Source organism: Mus musculus, chromosome 15, assembly GCF_000001635.26.
Source record: "Mus musculus strain C57BL/6J chromosome 15, GRCm38.p6 C57BL/6J".
Classification (NCBI taxonomy): Eukaryota; Metazoa; Chordata; class Mammalia; order Rodentia; family Muridae; genus Mus; species Mus musculus.
The window spans coordinates 23,033,975-23,054,181 of record NC_000081.6 but is presented as its reverse complement, the minus strand read 5'-3'; the positions used below and the strand labels follow the sequence as shown (position 1 = coordinate 23,054,181).

General features: G+C 37.4%; 1 protein-coding gene across 7 annotated transcripts in view; it reads right to left on the bottom strand.

Annotated features, from left to right (window-relative positions):
- Cdh18 (cadherin 18) overlaps nt 1–20,207 on the bottom strand; it is a 928,594-nt gene that overhangs the window by 423,310 nt on the left and 485,077 nt on the right. For 2 of the 7 annotated variants that reach the window (XM_030248608.1, XM_030248609.1), the window contains exon 1: nt 17,600–18,590. The exons of 4 other annotated variants lie outside the window; for them this stretch is intronic. The gene's annotated coding sequence lies outside the window, so the exon portion shown is untranslated. Of the gene's footprint in view, nt 1–17,599; nt 18,591–20,207 lie in introns of those variants that run through there. One more of the 7 variants, NM_001081299.1, reaches the window with a different exon arrangement.

Sequence of the window (20,207 nt, the reverse complement as noted above, 5' to 3'; positions counted from 1 at the left end):
CTTAGTCCACCAATTCTACAAGGGCTATTGTCATTGCTCTTGCTTATCCTTCAGAATGTGACAGTAGCATCCAGTTTTTACAGACACCACATATTTGAGTCTTAGAATATGAAGAAATTCAACTGGATCTGACTGGCAAGGTTTATGCCTATTGGCTAGTTTTCTTACTGCCAAATGGTATTATGGACAGTGCTTGGGGAAATATGGATTGAAAGCTTTTAAACTCCATGAAACCAATGGCAGATTGGCAAGTATCCATTGATGCTATACTGGCATCCTTGGGATGTGGGAGCAACTGACTGCTTTCTCGTTTGAATTAAGGCATAGAACACTAGCTTGTATTCATGACTGTTACTGTTAACTGGGGGAAAAGTCCATGGCCTAGGTATATGGTAGGCCCCAGCAGAGAATCTTCTACTAGTATTATCTTAAGGGACTGAGGAATAAACTGCTCTCTAAATACTTATCCTTATAGTTATTGATTAGTGCAACTTACAACCTTCCTCAAATAACCTTCCTTTGCAGTAGATGAAGACTAATATAGACTAAATATTTTAACGTGTAACGATTCAGTGTCTGTGGAACATTCAAAAACAAACAGAACATCTAATATCACCTTCGTCCTACCACAGGTCATTAAAGAATGCTTTAAGAGGGAGAAGAAAGGTTTTAAATGCCAGACAGAGGTTCTTGAATACTGCCACAATACGGTGATTTCCAGACACGGCAGAGATGTTGCATACAAAAAGACCTGTCCGAGGGCCAGCTAGCCATAATTAAAGCATTGATGGTAGAGGGCCTCACAGTACTTTCCTCATAGCTTAGGACAGGTTGGTGGGAATAGTTGCTGTGGTGGGAAGAAAAGATGAAAATTGGAATGAGACGAACTCCTTGAAGATCTGAAGAACAGTCATCCCAGAAGCAAAACTTCCTATAACAAGGGGTTCTCTTTTTTTCTTTAAATTTCTCTTGTTATTATTATTATCATTATTATTATTATTATTTAATTTTCTTTTTACAATCCAGTTGTTATCCCCGTCCAGGTCCATTCTCCAACAGTTTTATACTGATTTTTTAAATTTATTTAATTCTCCTTTTGGGGGGATTATCACATTTCTACCTTCTATCTCATCCCTACAAACTCCCCCAAACACACCTCCTTGCTCTCTTTCAAACTCATGGCTTTCATTTCAAAAAAACACTGGGAATTTACACGGCTGACTGTTTCTTCAAGCACACAATAAATGATCAACTATAATATGTAAGTATAAAATTGGATAGATAGATACATTTAAATCTGAGTGGTCTATGTATCAAATGTATAACTACAAACATAATTATTCATCTCAATTGTTGTCAGTATATTGAATCACCACAATGGAACGGAAAAACCTTGTAAGATATTAATCTCTCTTTTGTCAACAAGTATTATTTTAATGTTTCATACAGTACTATTTTCTCAGCATCTCACTTTTCATGAATTCAGTAAGAATGGATTTTGGTGGGAAAAGATGATCATTTATTGATGCAAATCAGTTTGTGGAGTATGTCAGATGGCCATGCTTCCGGACAAGCATCTGTTTGTATTTTCCACAGTGTCAGATTTTGGATTGAACACTCAGCAGAGCAGAAGGATCGATATCAATTAGAAACAACATTATTTGAAGCCATTCTTATTTAAGTATTTTAGAAAGTCAAATTTTTGCAAAGAATATTTTCTCAAGACTGGTAATCACTTAGTACATAAAGCCTATCATCAAAGAATTCCCTACTCTGACAAAGTTTATTGATTGGGGCGATGCAGCCTTTTCATTGAGCTAATGTGTGTCTTTTTTACTATAAATGTTTGGCATTTCCTACAATGAAAAAAATGGGCATCATTGCCAGGATGCTGACAGGGTGTCCTAGTTTGCTTCTGTCTGAAAGCCACAATTTTCCACTCCTAAGAGTCAGCACTTCCACGGTGGTAATACTAAATGTAAGTGTTAAAAATACCTTTCTGCATGCACATGACATCTGCCTGCAATGCTTCCTCTGAGAAACAGCTATGCCTGATGCCCATATCTAGTCAGGATCTCAAGGGCTGCCTTTGAAGCCACTGAGCTTAGATGATCTAAAAGCTGGTTATGTCTCTGCCTTGGCACACCATGGATATCCACAGATAGCTGAGTCTTCTAGTTTCAAACTGCCTCTTTTTTGGCTCCTTGTGTGAGCACTCAGTGGCTCAAAGTTAATTGGTCTTGATGGAACTTTCATAATTTCTGCTAAAAATATTGAAGCAAATGATTTCATAGCATAAATTTAAATGACCACTTACTGAAAAGAAGATTTTAGATAGCATAAAGTTTTTAGAAATGTAAAACTTTTTAGGTAGCATAAAATTTTTAGCTAGCATAAAAATTTTAGAAACATAAATTTTCCCAAGATTTTCACCATCTATTCAACCACAGTAAAAATAAGGAAGAGTACGTATTATCTTACGTCATTCTCATGTTCTCTGATTGTCAGCTTTTGCCTCTGTCACTGAAGACATGGACATACTAAGATGTTATTTTGTGGTATTTCACATGATAACTCATTAATCAAGCTCTCATAAGCGATAATCGTGATTTTAAGCAACTTTAACTGATGATAATTATCTGCAAGATTTAGAAAGTGGAGACATCATTTTCTATTGATCAAGTTCAAAGGATCAGTTGCCTATGTCAGTCAGATATATTTTCCCAGAGTCTTATAAGATAGCATAGGTCAGCAGGAAGAAAGTTTATGATATTCACAGAGATTAGGGAGATCAGAAAGCTTGTGAGAATGATGAGTGCCAGAGACAAGAGTCACACTGTCAAGAAACTACTATAATACACAGTAAGCAAGAAAGTCATAGAAATAAATGTGTATAAATCCAGAGGCACTAGTTTGAGAAGATGTTGGCACAGAGACAAAAGAAATCATAAAATGAATTGAGGGAAAATTAAAGCACCAGAATGATATATTGTTTTGGTGGCATCAGTCATTTAATTGATATTACAAAAAGCCACATTCTGTAGGACTGAAACAAACAAACCCACTTATTTTTATTGAATTAAAGTTGAATGGGACTTTCGCAATTATATCTGTCAATGTGCACCTGTATGAATATATCTTATATAAACACAAATATATAATATAAATTTTGATGTGATATATAATATTTTATCGCAAATTCTAGAAAGAGAAAAAAGGAGCAATATGTAGATATTTTAGGTAAGTACATAATTTTTAAAAGGTTAGGCTAATTTTTGGAGCATACTTGTTTGTTCTGTGTTGGACATTTGAAACATATCAGCTTAACACATCACCTGTTTTTCTGCAAGTAATCCCAAATAAACTCCTTTGCTCAACTTGAATAAAAATCCTACATTGGTCTCTCTGGGCAAACATTTCTGTATATTAGTCCAGAAAAACCATACAACAGTGATATTATTTAGTCTGTTACAACATTTGTCAAACAAGGAACTAATAAGATGAAACACTAGATCAGAAAAATAAGTAATACAAAAAATTAATGGCTAGTTCTGGTATGGTAGAGATGGAAACACTATCAAGGGCATGTGAAGACTGACAGAGGCTGGTATAATCGTTACTGCCACGTGCTTCCACAGTTAGTGCATGTGGCAGAAGTTACTACCCAAAGTCTTGAATCATTTGTACAGCTTCTGTGATTTGTGTTTCAGCTTTTGAATGAGCACTTTGATATGTCCACCCAGACTCAGTTTCATATTTATTCCTATTCCTTGCAAGATCACCTAAAATCAGCTTAGAGAATATTGACATTTTCCTATTTGCTTTCTCTGTCACTGCTGGAATTTGCTATTGCACAGCACTGCTGCTTTAACAATATAAATATTCAACAAGTAAATTTACATTAGGCAGAATAAATTATTTCCTTTCCTTGATGAAAATTAAGTTTTATTTTACTTGAGAAGGCTGCCATCTTTCAAGGTGCCAATGTTCTTTATGTTAGTATAGTGCTTTATCATCAATTTATTCTGCCACAATAATACAAGTGTAGGTCACTGGCAAATTCATTACAGATTCTGTTATTCTCATTATATTTATGGGATGTATTCTTTAATATAGCTGAAAGGTAATATAGATCCCAGTAATATTTTCCTGTTGCTACATGAAAAAGGAAACTTACCGTTCAGATCAACACATGGTTATTTTTTAATTGTTGACCTGATGTATAATGTAGCTCACATCAATGTCAGTGTATCTGTGCCACTGCACAGATCTGAGCTACAATTCCTTCTGGGTTTAGTTTGGGGGTGTTGTTTTTTGTTTTTTGTTTTCCTTTTAACGTTTGTACTCCTGCTAGGTGACTGGTGATTGGCCCTCTTTTTCCATCCTCCAAATTAGAAACAGCTCATCCACCTGTCCTTACATGGCCTCTTTCTGACTCCATGGTTTGTCTTTGAAGACACTTGTGACCATGTCACACTTACTAACTTCACTCCACATCACCCACTGCTTATGTCCTCTAGTTAATGGGCATATTCTTCCTTTTCTATAACAGAATATAATGACAGAGTTCAATAGTCTCCTAGCACACTGATCTTCCATATAGTCACATTCAAACAGCTCATAATATTTATTGTTAGAAGCATTGCTGTGATTCATTTAATAATACTCAATTTTAGAAATAGCATCACTTAAATGGCTGTTTGTCTGAAATCTTGACACAGAAAAAAGCAGTAAAAGCCTAGCTGAATCAACCAGTTTCAGGGTCATTGAGAGGTTCTGTCTCAAAATATAAGGAATAGTAAGCGACAAGGACACTTGTTGAACTTGCTTCCATATACATATGGCCATCACAGAGTCATACATACACACAAAGACAGACACACACAATCCCAAAACAAGAAAAAAAGATTTTAAAATGAGTGGGACTATAACTATGATGCCCTATGATGTTTGATGGTGGGATTGGTGTTTATGTGTATCTAATACTTTATGAAAGAATCTATTTATTTGCTATGCATTTCATTGAATATTTTTGTAACCTTAATAAGTCTAGCAACCTTGTGCATTTGCATAAATATCACTTTTACTACAGTCATTTTTCCCACCTTGCTGCTGAAACTGCAGATTTTCATCTCAGTTCTTAATGGTTTCTCTGGTTTGACAATGTCCAGGCATAGATCATATCATAGTAGAACTGGGAAGTTAAATGGCCACCATCTTAATCAGAGTATTATAGGAGGAAAGTTTTCATAACTGATGCAGATGTTTCCATTATGCTCATCGTTGAATTAAAATCTTCAAAAAGTTAGGACTAACTGAGATAAATTTCATGGCATACCCTAGTCATATACAAACTGCAAAAATCAAGAAATATCACTCTAGGTATATTAGAAGACATATCTTACATTATGTAAACACATATATATACACCTACATACACAGGTAATTACAGCTTTTTCTTGTGGACCTCTGTGTTTTATTTGACACCAAGAAACTTTCCAGAGCTATGCATGATGCCACATGTTTGTCATCCTATCACTGGAGAGGCTGAGAATATAGAATTAACAATTTGAGGAGCAGGAATTCAAGAAAGTGCAACTATGTCTCAAAACTATCCCTTTGTGTCACGATGATGGCAAAAGCTTTTAATGCCAGCAGGAAGGAGGCAGAGGCAGTCAGATTTCTATGATTTCCAGGCCAACCTACAATAAACATATCCATTTCTGTGTAATAAAACCATTTATATTTAATTTAAAATATCACCGATATAGCTAATTAAATAAAAACTGTACTAAGGCATTTAAGTGTTTTCTTTTTTAAATTAAAGCAATGAATATGTCATTCAAAGCAATACCTTCTTTTTTTTTATTAGGTATTTTCCTCGTTTACATTTTCAATGCTATCCCATAGATCCCCCATACCCATCCCCCCAATCCCCTACCCACCCACTCCCCCTTTTTGGCCCTGGCGTTCCCCTGTACTGGGGCAAATAAAGTTTGCAAGTCCAATGGGCCTCTCTTTGCAGTGATGGCAGACTAGGCCATCTTTTGATACATATGCAGCTAGAGACAAGAGCTCCCGGGTACTGGTTAGTTCATATTGTTGTTCCACATATAGGGTTGCAGTTCCCTTTAGCTCCTTGGGTAATTTCTCTAGCTCCTCCATTGGGGGCCGTGTGACCCATCCAATAGCTGACTGTGATCTTTCTGCATTTGTTCTGTGCTGCTCTGACAGTACACATAAGAATGGGAAATCTTCACAGAACAGAGATTTCTTTTCTCACTGTTCTGGACAGTGGCAAGTCCAAGATCATGGTGCTGGGTTTGATAAGGGCTTTCTGGATCTGGACCACTAAAGAGAAGAGAAGACTGAATTTACTCTTGGAAGCTGGTTTTGGAGTGTATTTAATTTATCCATGAGAACAGTAACCCTCCCTTGCTGATTGAAGAGCTTCCTAATAGATTCAAATTTTGTCTGTGTGTGGATATATCTATGAATGTCTGAGTGTGAATGTATTTATGGTGGTCTGAGAACAACTTTACTGTCATTTCCCAGGCATCATTTGACTATCGTTCTCATGTTTAAATGGAGTTCTCTAACTGGTATGAAATCCAGTAAATAGGCAAAGCTGGCTGACCATCAAATCCCAGGTTTATGACTCTCCAACATCTCTGCAATCATTACAGATGCATCTAGCTATGTAACTACACCTGTATGGCTCTCTGTCTGTCTCTGTCTCTGTTTTTCTCTCTCTCTCTCCTGCAACCCTTTCTCTCTTTCTCTTTCTCCCTCACCCTCTCCCTCTCTCTCTGTCTCTCTCTCTCTGTCTCTCTCTCTCTGCCACACTCTCTCTCTCTCTGTGTGTGTGTGTGTGTGTGTGTGAGAGAGAGAGAGAGAGAGAGAGAGAGAGAGAGAGAGAGAGAGAGTCCTGGAAATCAAACTCAGGTCTGAACAATCCAGTTCAAATACTGATTGTACTTGACTGTAGATTCTACCATCCAACAATGTCTACTGATGTTTAAACTCTAGCATAGAACAATGAAAAATATAAATTGAGACACAGAGAGATGATTGATGTCACTGTTTCATGTATGTTGCCATTTATATAGACATTCCTTTTTCAAAAATTCAGGATTTTTTTTTAAGAATCTCTTCCTGAGAGTCATCTTCTCTACTCAGAATATAATTGAATGGTTTGAAACCACACAGTTTAGAAGTTTGCTCTGTAGTTGCTCTGAAAGCTAGGAGTAATAGACACCATATGTCCTGGCTTCTCTACAGTCTCTTTTGCTTAGTTTCCATAAGTGATCATTTTTCTCAAGATGAGTGAAATTTATTGAATTCATGTTACATTTTTCTTCTTCAAATGTAGACTTTTTATTTGGTTTCTAACATATGAAGATGTATCATCTAAACTGAAATTAAAAATGACTTTTTGTGAAGTGTATCTCCACATAAAATTTTTTAACAAGCTAAAATAATAATCTTAAAAATATGAGTGCCCTGCACTGCCACCTGATGCCATGGTGTTGTCTGGGTCTGTATTCCAACTGCATGTGTTCTGTGTTGATATCTGTGGCCCATGTTGCCACCTAGTGTCATATGAATGTACACAATCTGCGCTGCCAAGAGAAGCCATGGGCTTTGCAGCTGCAAGGGCTACATGATCTGACCGTCCTGCCCTACCACCTGAGCCCATGCTGATGTCCTATGTCTGTGATGTCCTGTGAGACCTGCGATGGTGCCCATGCTCCCTGAAGCAGCAGAGAGTCATTTTGATGTCTGTGGTCTGAATGGCCACTGGAGACCAGGCTGAGCTCCATAGCACATGCTGATCTTAGAGACTGTAGATTTCCATAGCCTGTGCTGTCTTCACAAACCGTGTGTAAGTCTGTGACCCACATTCCTGCTGACTGTAAATGCCAAGGGAGGTACATTTGCCATGGTGCTGATGACTATAGACTCTCAGGTGTTAATAGAGATATAAGAGGCTTCTGGGACAAACCCTATGACTGCCCCTCCCCAAAAATGTAACAGCCTAAAAAAAGCTATTGAAAAGAACTCTTAAAAATTGTTATAACGATGCTAAAGTGCAGCGCTCCACAGATGATGGCTTCTGCCAGGAGTGCAGGAGGGGTGGGATCAGACTCGCTGTTTTGTTTTGTTTTTTGAGGGCTGGAGTTTCACCTTGCTCCTGTGAGTATATGCTCAATGCAAATTAGACTTGTTTTTCTTTTTATTCTTTCCTTCTTTCTTTCTTCCTTTCTTCTTTCCCTCCTTCCTTTCTTCTTTCCTCCCTCTCTCCTTCCATCCCACTCTCCCTTCCTCTTTTCCCCTTTCTTCCTCTTCTTCTCCCTCCTCCTCCTCCTCTTCCTCCTCCTCCTCCTCCCCCTCCTCCTCCGCCTTTGTTTTATTGTGAGGAGGGCAGAGAGGGCAGGTCACAGGGCTGGGGGCAGGCCTGAGAGGATTGAGAAGTGAAAGAGCTCAGAGTTCATGGTGTGAAATTCCCACCAGACTTCACACTCTAGGGACACATTATCCAACTTGCTTAAGTTCCCGACTGTTTTCCTAAATTCTGAGCACTCACTTCCCCTGGTTTCTTCCTTTTCCTCCATGTTTTCCCTTGTGATTTACATTTTTTTCTCTTCAATATTCCCATTCTTCCTTTTAACTTCATTCTCCTACCCATGGCTTCCTATCCAGTGCCTTAACACACAACTCTTGTGTGCTCCTGTTTTGCCTTCAGGGGACACACAGGATGCCATCCTGGACATCTCATACTTTAATTTAAAAAGTAGTCAGTTTTGGCGTCCTCTCTCCTTTCTGCTCTTATTGTAAAACTTGCATATCCTCAATAGTATATTAGTTACATTTTTCTTGCTCAGGACATGAAATTTTTCTTGTTAGTCTTTCTCCATCATCAGTTGTATATCTCTTTTTAAAACATCAAATCGAGTGAGCTTTGTTATTTGTATAAATATAGAATCCAACCTTTCTCTGTTTCTACAGTGTCCCTGGGCTGTTAGGTGCCATCATTGCATCTCAGAAATCACGATGTATCTGTCACTTCATCTTGTTTTTGTCCTTGTCCCTCTACAGGCTAACTTTGGCGGAATCTTCCAAGTTTATTGTTGAAATACATGACAGATAATGTCACTTTTCTGTTCCAAACCTTCCTTTCGCTATCCTGATTGCCCTACTGAAAGTCTAAAATCCTTGCAGGTATCTTTCAGACTAGCCCTTGTGTCTGTTACTGTTTAACTGTGTTTCACTTTGTCATCTGAGGTTCTTTCATTCATCTATAACTAAATGTCTCAATGGGGAAAAGAAGAAACACATTTACTCTCAGTTAAGAAATGTGAGCATCTAAGATTCGGCTCCAGGAAAAGAGAGCGAGAAACCAATTACTGAATGCTTGCTTTGTTGTTATTTCAATTTTGTTGCTTAGATTTGTTTATTTTATCTGTTGTCTTTGACACAAGATTCCAGTACATAGTCCAGGCTGGCCTCAAACACGCAGTCCTTCTATCTCACCCTACCAATTTTGAGATTATAGGCTTGTACCTATAATCTCAAGTATACCACAGAAGCCTCAAAGGAGGACCTTAATGCATTTTAATGTATTCATTATTCATAGATGTAGACTTTAAATCCTCATATTCCTCTCTCTCTCTCTCTCTCTCTCTCTCTCTCTCTCTCTCTCTCAGAATTAAGTCTTTAATGCATTAACTTTTTGGACACTTTCATTCTTTATATCTGCAACAGTATCATCACCACTGCTGTCCTGTCTCAACTTTCAACATAGCAGGTGTCCCTTCCCCAGATGACTTTTGCATTTCTTACTCTCTCTGGACTCTTGCTCCATAAAAATTACCATTATTCATAGTCACAGTTCTCCCTAGACTTTTTAAAAAAGTATTATTCTCAGCAAAGGCTTCTTAGCCATAGTAGTTAAAATACCAAGCCACCATCTACCTCTTTAAACATGTGCTCCCATATCACTCTTAGATCTTTGTCTTAATATATTTTTTCTAGAAACTGCAAAATTCTCATTACAGTCTTATTTACAACAACTCTCATTAGACCTCAACTTATTTAACAAGAGACATAAATTTATAACTTAATATGTAGTATAATAAAATTTAAGTTAATATAGAGTAGGCTTTGATTTGTTTCTGGAAATATAATTAATTTCTTCAGGAAGAAATTAGTCAACAAAATAGGAGATTGTAAGTGTTGAGAATCAGGTCTTCTTGTCAATCTTAGGCACATAGTTTTCTTTAACTATGCAGAGTTTAAAAGAAGCAACCACCCAAGAACAAATTATTCAATAAGGACAAAGATACAAATGAGCAAATTTTCATTGTGTATTTTATCGTTATGCATTAAAATTGTGTCTTATTTACTACAGGCAAACACAGTTAATTGTATATGCTTAAAAAGTAAAACTAATTCATAAAGTTGGATTGAGAGAAACATAATTATTTCGATTCATTTATGAGCCCAACATGTACTTGTTGAAATGGTGTTTATATCTCAATACATAAAATACATATTAAGTGTAAATTTCTATTTTAAATTTTATATATTTATCATTAATTATATTTATTCAAACTTAAATTAGCTTTATTCATATTGCCTTCTCTTTTATATTTTGGCTTGCTTTTTTGGGAGGGGTGTTTGGTGGCTAGGTTTTTGGCATTCTGTTAGGGGTTTTAGGCTTGGTTTTGTGTTTTATAAAGGGGCTCACTCTGTAGTCCAGATTCATGATGACTTCATAGCAAATTACTTGTGTAGGTCTCAAGTAATCTGTGGTTACAGGGATGAGGCACCATGACTGGTTCTAGAGCCTGCATATAAGGGAAGGTAGTTTTCCTTTTGTGGAAAGATATAGTATATTATGTTTAAAAGAAAAGTAAAATAATTCTATTTCTACCGACATTAGATGTTAATAGTAATTTCATCAAACCCATACTACTTTTGCTTCAGTGTTATTAATAAAAGTCAAATAGTTAAATAGTGTTAGGATATCTATAAAAATCAGCATCTTCGTGTTCAAACTTTGATATACTTATTTAAAATAATGTTGCTATTAAGTAGATTGAGAATAATTATATTAAGTAAACTTTCAACATCTTCAAATTGACTTCCATAAGAGAGACATATCAACATACATTGGTTTAAACTTTCAAAGGTGATTTGAAATACTTCCATTTATAACTGAAATAACTGTTGGAATTCCCTCTACTGGTGGAAGCAGGAAAACTGAAAATGTCTTTTTTTTTTTAAAACCAGCACTTGCATTGACTGTGTCCTTTGCAAGCTTTCAGTGTGATCTTGAATTACCAATCTTATCATTGAAAATGATCTCCTATGTATTTTAATAAACAATTTGATTGAATATTTTTGGTCATTATACATTATTCAATTTGCCACTTTTACCAAGAACTTTCCTAAATTATTGTAGCCCAGCAATGCAGAAATCTACACATCACAACTTGCTTTACACAGAAGCAATATCTGTGCATGCTAGGAGAGAGCAGAACAATGGTTATTTCTACAGTCACGTAACCTGGACGGTCACCGGCTCACTTTCCTGTAGATATGTTCTTAGCTCATTCACAGACTAAATCAAAACATTTTAAGCATTGATAGACATGTTAAATTATTTATCTTTAATGCCATTTCATTTAATATCTAGTAAAATATTTTAATGGGTAATTTGGTAAATATTGATAATATAACTATCCAATAATATGGAGGAATAAAATACCCGATAGTAAACGTATTAGAGATATCCACCAATCTAAACATACTCTAACAATGAAAAAAACCAAAACTGTTAGCTAGCTATTTTATGTCTCCAATTGAGCCAAAATCATTTATGTTGGGGTGTTAGCCCTCTTTTGAGTTGTTGGCCAGGGATGACCAAATCTACTCCAAATTAAGTCTATTGCTATTGCACTTGGTTACCCATCAAAGATGAAATTTAAATCTTCAGTGGGGAAGACATGCACAGCAGAAACATCTAGCTCAGAAATGCCTGAGCTAGAACTTTCATGAATGCCCCTGCCTGAGGACTAATTTAAGGAAATCTGAAAGAACCATGAAATCTTCCACAGGAGGCAGGCAAACAACAGTTCTACCAATGTATAATTTTCTTGCACTACATCAACAATCAGTGTGGCAGGATAACCCTTATGGGGCAGTAGTGGCATGCATACATTGGCAGTAACCAAGAGGTTTTTTTTTAATTGGTTTTAAGAGTTTCTCAACAAGAGTGAAAACATTCCTGGTATTGGAAACATAGCTATGTAATGTGTCATGGATTCATGATAATTGGCAAAGAATTTACACCCCCCCATTTATTAAACCAGCTTATACCTTAACCTAGCTAGTATAAATATTTGTCCTTGTATCCACAAGTAAGTATAACCCTGACCTCTCATCAAGGAAACTTCATTTTACAACAGACAAAGATTGATACAGAAAACAACAAAATCAGTATACAGAATTGTGGAGCTCAGAACCAATGAATACATCTTCAAAACATTACCATACCAGGGGACACTGCAGAGAGGAAGCAGTGGATCGTGAATTTCCTGTGAGGTCATGCCCGATCGTAATGTTATAACCTATACCCATAAGGTCCCAGCATCATGATGCCCAAACATGTACTAAACAAAGATGGTCACAATGGTTATGACAAACTGGATGAGGAAAGTCTATGAGCCTCAAGCCTAAGCAAAGAACTATAGGTAAGTTTAACTTTGGGAAAAGTGTGGTGTTCTTCCCCAGCGAAGAGCACAATAACACTTTGTCCAGTACCAAGTGGTTAGCCCTGAAGATGTACATATAATTCACATCATATGGGTTATATGCATAGAGTCTAAGTATACATATGCAATATGCATGCAAGTAAAAAGAAGTCAGGCATTTGTAGGGGAGTGATGATGAAGTATGTATAATTGCTTGGATCAAGAAAGGGCAGGGAAAACACATAAGTGGATGCTCACAGTCAGCTATTGGATGGATCACAGGGCCCCTAATGGAGGAGCTAGAGAAAGTACCCAAGGAGCTAAAGGGATCTGTAACCCTATGGGTAGAACAACATTATGAACTAACCAGTACCCCAGAGCTCTTGACTCTAGCTGCATATGTATCAAAAGATGGCCTAGTAGGCCATCACTGGAAAGAGGCCCATTGGACACGCTAACTTTATATGCCCCAGTACAGGGGAACGCCAGGTGGAGTGGGAGTGGGTGGGTAGGGGAGTCGGGGGGAGGGTATGGGGGACTTTTGGGATAGCATTGAAAATGTAAATGAGGAAAATACCTAATTAAAAAAAAGATCTGTGAAAAAAGAAAGAAAAAGAAAGGGCAGGGAGAAATATAATTATATTATAACTGAAAAGTTAAAGAAAACGTCAATAAAATGGTCATTTATAATGCCTAGTTGTAAAGAGACACAGGGCTTTCAGTAATCAATACATGTATATTTTAGTTATAATTATAGATATTTATGTATAATACATTAATCTATCCTTTCAGGAATAATACAAAGAATATCTGATTTAGCAATGAAAGTTTCTTTTTTCTGTAAATGTGTAGCCTAGTTGAATGTATGTGCAAGTTTGTCTGTATATGGGGACATATATATGTGCATGTTTGCAAGCACGTGCACACTCGTGGATGTGAAGGTCTGAAAGTTGATACTAGGTGTTTCCCTCACCTCCTCTCTAATTTACATATCGAGAAAGGGGCTCTAGACCTGCATCTTGCAAACTTTGGTTAGATTAACTATATCCTCTATCTCTATATCTAAGAGCTAATATTAAAAACAGCCACCACACTGACTACACACTTGTATAAGGGCTTTTGAGACCCAAATCCAAACATTCATTCACATATAGTGATCTTTCTCCCAAGTTTTCAATGGTTTCCTTTAAGAAGTAAACGCCATGTCACATATGGCTGTTTAGCCCATTTGAGTGTGGTTTGTAAAAAAGTACAAATATAAAACAAGTGGAAATGTATCTGTGAATCTAAGTTACAAATTTCATAGCAAAGTTGTGCCTTATGAGCTACATTTGAAGAGAAACTACTAAGCTAACTTGTGGGTGATTTGTACAAACCATAGAGCTTGAAGACAGCATCCTGAATCAATATTAAGCAAACAAATCACCAAACCACTGATTCTTTGATAATCTAGCAACATTTGATCTTTATAAATTGATCTTTACAAATACAACCAACAATATCATTTAGCATGTTTGATTTGTACCCTACCGCTGCTCCTGCTGCAAATGGGAAAAAAAAAATATGTTGACAAAGAGTTTGTATGCACTACAATGATTCCTGTCTATACCCAAGCTCTGCCCCATCTTCAAATCATGAAACTCCATATTATGGAGCATATCCATCATGCTACTCATAACAACCAATAAAAAGCTATCATTATAAATAAATGTGCTATCCTATTATCTTGTGGTTAGAATGTCAAGAGTATACCAAGCACTCAGATCTACAAGACTGAGCATCTTCTAAATGCACACATACTGAATATTACTTCCCAAACAATGAAAATGTAAAACAGAAAATTCATACTTCCATACTTCCATGTATATATTATTTTATTAATGGGCCATTGTTACAATAAAGATAATAGTAACAGATATTGTAAGCCCAACATGTGAACCTTTTGTTGGTGTTCTTTTCTACTCCTACTGTGATTTAGGACATGTATTCTGTGTCAGATTTTCAATTAATAGAAAAAATAAGGATGTGGTCATTACTGTGTTTTACAATAATGTGGTAGGACCTATTGAAAGTTTACAACTCGAGATCAATTCAATTTCAAAGTAATATGAGAATTCATGGGTAGTGCACACAAATTGATGCACATGGATAGGTGTCTACTTCATTGGCATGCTTATGACCATTTTGTAAACCTGCCCTTCACTATTGTAAGTGCAGTAGTTCACCATGAGAGAGTGATGTTTTCTTCCACACCTTACTGTAAAGTTAACAACATAAGGAGCTGCTACTTCTGGTTGCCTAACCTTTAGCAAAATGATCCTTGAATTTAATGTTTAGAGATCAAAGAGATTGCTACACTGTCTGCAAAGCTCAGGGCATCCCTCTACCCTAGCAAGAAATAACATCCAAATATCAATAGAACCAACATCCAAAAGTCCTAACCCAGAACACAGTCTTTAGGCATGAACACCTGAATGAAGATAGAGAATTAAGCAAATTGAAAAGTTTGCTGCGGTATTGTCTTTAGTAAGTAAAAAAAAAAAAAAAAAAGAATATAATACACACAATGTATATATCTAAATTTTGGGTTAGTTTTTGAAGGACTATACTGCATCAGTCAAGTGATTCAGCACAACTGAATGTTTATCTTCACCATTTTCAATGTGCTACAGTGTACATGCGTGTTTACATGTCACAACACCGATGTCAGAAAAATTAAAGGGATAGTTTCAACTCTTGACCAGCCATAAGTCAATTCAGAAAGGATGCAACCACTTCTAAAAATGCAGTTTACATTCATTGTGCCAGCAAAACAGAGGCATAGCCTAATAATGGTATTTCTACGATCCAATGGAATCAAACACATTATATACATAGAATACACTTTGTTTAAAATATCATAATATTTTAAACCACATCTCAGCCTCCCATATCCATTTTGACAAAAGTCATAGGAAGAATGATAATTACCAGATTCTACCATAGGAAGCCTCTGCAGGTATCAGGAGCTCTTGCCTCTGCTTGTGACTTCTGTAGCTAATTCTATTCAGGGTGCAGCAGTCAGAGTTTTAAGTAGAGTTCCCTATCACAGTCTGTCTACTGCCTCATTCTGCTTTGCTATTGGTTTACCTTCTGCTGGACCTTTCTGCTGCATTTGAAACAGCTTGCTCTCATTTTGTACAATTCACTGTTTTCAGGCCAGCAATCAATATTAGCTATTAGTATCATTTTTCTATTTGCTTTCTTAAGTTAGCTATCTGTGTTGAAAAACAGTAGAACTATATAGTGCATAAAGTGATTATTGACGGAAGCCTGTTTAGCGCATGCCTTGTGGAAGGAATGAATTGGGTGGCAGACACTAGGTTAATTCACTGGCTGTAAATATAGAATCAAACATATAGCAGGAAGCTTGAAAACAAAACTGCAATAATAATTGGTGCTGGACCAGAACGCTACAGAATGGACTCCCTTCTAGCATTACATTCTGTTTCCTCCTCCCACACATCACAAGGTATGCACAAGATCTTCTCTGGGTTTCAAACTCTTAATTCAGGACCTAATATGTTCTCTGAGGAGATTATATCCTCAGACAGAGAATGGTTATTGCAGAAGGATAGCCTCCTGCTTTTAACATCTGTGGGTGATCTCAGAGAGGTAGAAAAAGGTTGGAAAATGCAAGGAGTGCATACAGTTAGGTTTTTGGCTGCATAACAAAATTTTTCTCTGATCTGTCTCTGGACTCACAGCAGGCATGCCATCACCTGAGCAAACCAAAAAGCACAGTATTTTTTATTCCTAAGAATTTTTATTTGAGAAACCACAAGGATCACTTATCTTGACAAGGCAATTGACATGAGGTAAGGATATTTTAACAACCCTAACTAATAAGATTCTGTTTTCACCTGTTAACACATGAAAGCTTTGCTTGGCTACACATCTTCATGCACAGCACACTCACAGACAAGAATGGAAGCTATTTACCTTGATTGTCAGATGTGGAAACAAAGACAAAATTAGATGAATGTACACTCAGAACAGAACAAGGTTGGCAAGTTAAGGCACTGACTGAGAGTTAACAAACACACAGAGACACTAAATAAACTAGCTAGTGCTCCAGGAGTCAGCGGGCTTCTCTGCCTGCATCATTACTGTGCCTTTGGTAAAAACATAAAAGTTTCACCTTAGGTTTTCATAAACATTTATCTATGAAAACAGCTTGGGAAGGAAAACATTAAAAAAAAAAGGAAAAAAAATAAGAAATTTCTCAAAATCCAAGAGAGAACAAAAACAAAACAAGACAAAATTGTTCATCTTGCAGCAGTTTCAGTGTGCAGATACCTTGTCATTTTGCAGGATACTGGAAAGACCATAATTAAAAAGCACCATGTAAAATCCAATTGCAAAATCCCTGTTTGAGTCGGACCACGCTGATCTCACTTTTTTCAGACTGACATAAATGCCTCTGAATTGGATACCCTCAGTATTCAAATGTGCTGGCAGAGTCCCCTTCCAACTTCTTCAGGGGCAGAGCAGTTAACACACACGCACATCCTCAGAACCGCACATCCTCAGAACCGCACATCCATAGAACACACGGAACCAGCTGGATTGGAAGCACCACATTCCATAGGCTGTATAGCAGCATTCCGGCATGAAAAACACAAATTTATACTAGCGGCAAGGCTGCCGGCTGCAACTTTCCCATTAGCACAGTATCTTGTGAAAAGCATCCAGGAGGAAGATTTCACCAATGCTGTTTCACTCCGAACTGAGTAAGCAGCCCCATTGTACAAAAATATTAATGTCACGACAGAGTAAAGTGTGATGTATTGAAACCTTACCTTGGCTGACTTGCCCTAACTGCTGGAAAGGAACTTAATTTATGAGAAGCACAGGGGGCACTTTCTCAGAGCTCTGGGCACTGCTGCTCACGGTCCTCGGAGAGCCCAGGCTCCGGCTCCGCACCTCCAGCCCCAGGCTCCCAGGCTGGGTCTCTGCAGCTCCCGAGCGCGTCTCTGATTGGCTGGCAGCTCGTGTCGGCCTGCTGCTCAGCTCGGCTCTCGCAGTCTCTCCTCCTTCCTCCCTGACTCTCCCTCTACTCCCTTCCCCTTTTGCTTCCTTCTCCCCCACCCCACCGTACATACTTTTGGGGCTGCACAAATACCCTTTTTGTCCCATAGACAAGGTCACACAGAAAGCAATAAGGTTAATAAGAATCACACACACACACACACACAGGCAAACAAAACAAAAATCTTGTGTTCTTCAAAAATGACAGCCAGGATGCAGGACGCAGGACGACTCGGGTGACAGTTTAGACCAGCAGTACTCTGCGGGGGATGGGAAAGTAGGGGCCAGAGCAAGGGATGACTGTCAGATGGAATGGGAGTATACATCAGAAGGGAAAGAGCAAAGGCAGGCAGGGCAAGCGCTGATGTGGCAAGCTGGTAATAAATTTTCATATTTCCGTGCAAAGTCGTCACAGCCTGCTAAACATCCAACTGCTGGCTCACTCATCAGCGATCCCTAGTATAGAGGAAGTCCAGCGATTTAGCCTGAGAGATGCCCTTTCATGCCGTGTCCCAAGTACTCAAGGCGTGTAGGGTTTATATTAGATGGAGCTTCCTCTTGGAGGTCAGCATTATATTTCTGAAGATGAATGGTACTGCAGTGCCTTCCCAGCCTCTTGCTAGTGCCAGAAGAACTAAGCCATGCGTGAACTTCTCACCTCTTCTGACTCCTGAATAAATTACAACGCTTTGTAATGTACACAGCTTATGATAACAGGGATTTCAGGCCTGACTGGCTGTTTTCAAAATTGATGTGAGCAGCTGAGGCAGCTTCAGTACTTTCTCCCAGCGGGAAGTCAGTCACGCACACTCACCCATCAATACCATCCTGCATCTCACTGGAAGCATCATAGTAAACAAGGGTGGGTGTTTTTCGAAATGGAGCGACTACTCCAAGGGTCTCATGACAGGGATATCAACACTCGTAAGGGATTCTCATTGGTTGCCGACACCAAGAAAATAGCATTCCTTTGGATACATAGTTGCTAAAACTACCAAAGCCCCTTTTGAATGCACACCAGAGGAAAAACTCTCCGGTTGAAAAGAGGTAGTGTTAACAGGATGCAGATTTGCTAATGTGCAAAACAGATGTGAGCTTTAGCATCAAGGTTGGGATTTTTCTCATGATGCTGCTGTAGATGAATACAGCATACAGCATAACTCACCCTCAACATATTTCTTCAAATTTAGGAAATATTCGTTTTCCCAAACCTGTATGTGTGTGTGTGTGTGTGTGTGTGTGTGTGTGTGTGGTTGTGTGTGTGAAAAAAATCAGTAAGATACCCAAGCATTTATTCATAAATCATGGTAAAAGTTTGACAAAGGTTACTTAACTTGTAACATTCCGATCTTATTTGGTCTTTTTCTACTTTGAGAAAGGTCATTTGAGAAGATAAGGTAAGTGGTTTTTCTTTTAAAGTGCAGCAGAGGGAATGTTTAGAATCAACTACTTATATTTGACTGTCTTTATTTCATGGGAGTATTGAAGAGTAGAACTATTTCAGTTGGTTTGGGGGTTGATATTTTGAAAGGAACAAACAGAAATAGTGCTGGAATTGAATTACCTCTTGTGAAAGAATCTCACATTGAAGTTGCACTACAAAACATGTAATAAGTCAATTAAAATTTGGAAGTCACCAACATTTGAACTGTTAGGAAAAAGTAGAACAGGAACAGCAGTGTCAGAATAATGAGCCAATGTTCTCTCAGGTTTTATTTATTCTCTCCCTTGTGGCTCCCAATACAAATGAAGGATTTCTATATATGGTGTCCTAATTTACTTTAAAATAATATTTCCTAAAAAGTTGAGATTATATTACACTATTTTATCTTTACATATCCTCCCTTCATATACTCCATATATATATATATATATATATATATATATATATATATATATATATATATATATATATTCTTGCTCTCTTTCAAATCCATGGCCTCTTTTTCCCCACTAATTGCTGATATACACACACATACACATGATGTAGATGTATCATATATAGTTAAATATATAAGTAGAATCTGATCGGTCTGTATGTTACTTTGATTGTCTGATAAACCTACAAATATACACAGAAGTAGAATTATATGGTAATCCATTTTTTCTTATTTAAAGGAATATTGAAAAGAGGATGCAGCTCATATCTTGCTCTGTAAGGAGGCACTGGTGATTGAGGGAAAGGTAGTTTTGATGAGTAAAAAGGATAGGAAGGCGAGCGTTTGGTCTCAAAGAAGTCGTGTGGTTTAATTTTAGCATTGTATACTATAGCATCCTCAGGAGAAGACTAACTCTGCTTATTACATCATTTCTAGGTGATTGAAATAGAATGTTTGTTTGCCACCAGGCTACAACTGTGTTTTCTCAACCATCAGTCAT